Source organism: Chaetura pelagica, unplaced genomic scaffold (assembly GCF_000747805.2).
Source record: "Chaetura pelagica isolate M959 unplaced genomic scaffold, ChaPel_1.0 scaffold689, whole genome shotgun sequence".
Lineage (NCBI taxonomy): Eukaryota > Metazoa > Chordata > Aves > Apodiformes > Apodidae > Chaetura > Chaetura pelagica.
In genome coordinates, this window is record NW_009954635.1 from 686,220 (window position 1) to 688,444 (window position 2,225).

The window sequence follows — 2,225 nt, forward strand, 5'->3', positions numbered from 1 at the left end:
TTTCATGTAATAAAGGGCAAACAGACACAATAAATAGCTGCTTTTGGGTAAAGGTGATATAATATTCATGAAAGTCAGCATTCTCCTGAAATATATCAAAAAGAAGAAAAAAGAAGCTCTGAAAACTCAGCACTTTACATAGTAACACAAACAGTCATTGAGCCCATTTGTGGTACAATGAAGTTGTTTGGGTTTTGTCAATCACAGGCTGTTTTTTTTGTGGCAGGAATCTCTGAGTTAATTAAACAAGATGGTGATGAAATCAAAGAAGAGGTGTTACTTTATGAAACATTTTTAGTTTATTTCTATTCAGTATTTTCAACATTTTTCTGGTGCATTTTTTGTAGCAAGGGACTGATTTGAAGCTTGGTGAAGGTAATGGGACAGTCTAATACTAAACAAAATGGTAAGAGCATGAATTCATACCTCTGTGAGCACTCAGCTGAGTCCTAATGCTGTTGTAATTTCTTAATGCTCATTTTATAACAATAACCTACAAGCTACCCAGAAGGAGTAAGTCCCCTGTTTGCTGTCTGCAAACACAGAGTAATAAATGTTCCCTGTCATGCAAAAGCGTGTGGCTTGTGGGGATGAGGCAGTGGAGAGGCAGTGAAGGATGAGATTGTAACCACGAGATGGTTTTTGTGTGCTTGGGAGACACAAAGGTCCTAACTCCTTAATGAAGGTACCTGTTCAGGAGAAGTAAAAGAGCAGTAGATGAAGGGCAGGCAGGAAGGAATGACGAAGACAAAGGACTCTTCTGGTGCTGCCACAGGATACAACATTGCTGGGGGTCCTGGCACTGCTCACTAGTGCCATGTAAGAGCAGGAAGAGAGCAGGTCCTCCTCTGTTGAGGGGGATACAGGTGGTCTTCTCTGTGACACTCCAAGAGATACCCATTTCAGTCCTTTTCTTCAGTCTATCCCTTCTTCAAAGTGATGAAATTGATAACATTTACTTTTAATTGCTATTAGAAGTAAATCGTGCAAAAGAAGTGTGACCAGCTGGTCAAGAAGGGGATTCTCCCCCTCTACTTTGCACTTATGAACCCCCAGCAGGACTGTGTCCAGTTCTAGAGCCCCTAACACAAGAAGCACATGGAGCTGTTGGAGCAAGTCCAGAGGAGAAAACAGAGATGACCTAAGAGCTGGAGCAGCTCTGCTGTGGAGACAAGCTGAGAGAGCTGGGGTGTTCAGCTTGGAGAAGAGAAGGTTCCAGTGAGACCTTAGAGCACCTTCCAGTGCCTGAAGGGGCAAAAGAAAAACTGATCAGAATCCTTGGCCAACATGTGACCACCTTTTGTCTTGTGCAAAATGGTTGTTGATGTCCAGTACCCAAAGGGGTCCTACAAGAAAGCTGAGGAAACACTTTTTGCAAGGTCACAGAGTGATAGCACAAGGGTTAATGGCTTTAAACTGGAACATTAGGAAGAAATTCTTAATTGTGAGTGTGGTGAGACACAGGCCTGGGTTGATCAGAGATGCTGTGGTTACCCAATCCCTGGAAGTGTTCAAGGGCAGGTTGGATGGGGCTTGGAGCAACCTGTTCTAGTGGGAGGTGTCCCTGCCCATGAAAAGGATTTCAGATGGGATGATTTTTAAGGTCCCTTCCAACCCAAACCAGTCTGGGATTCTATGATTATTGAAAGCAGTTACTGATAGCTGCAGTGCATCTTGCTGCTGTGGCAGTTTTGCTGCACTCAGTCTTCGATGGTTTAAATTGCCCCTTTCAGAGAGTGACTGTGATGGGACACCCAGTCCTCAGCTGTCTGCCTGAACACACATCTCCAAGTCTTTTTTCCAAAGCACTGCTCTGAAGGGCTTCCCAGCTCTGACACCCTTACAGGCTTCATTGGCCCTTGTAGGTAGCTGGGGTGGTGGTGTCAGCCCTGCTGCTCTGGGTGGAGGCTCCAACGACTCCGTGATCCATAAACATCTCTTGGCTGTGTGTAAGCATCCCCAGATTCCCTGGGAGGGGTACAGAGCCTGTCCAAGGGAGGGGTGGCTTTGTCCCAGTGATTATATCTAAGTGTAGCTTTTGCAAAACAAAGTGATGTCAGGACCAGTCTGTCACGCTTTTCCAGTAAAAGCAAATATAAGGGACTTCTCTTCCTGCATCTTTACATGTTGGAATGTGCTTGAAAACAAATATCCTGTTTTATCATGATTACTGTGGGTAATTGTAATGCTACAAAGTGCACCTGTTCCTGCTATCATTCCTGATG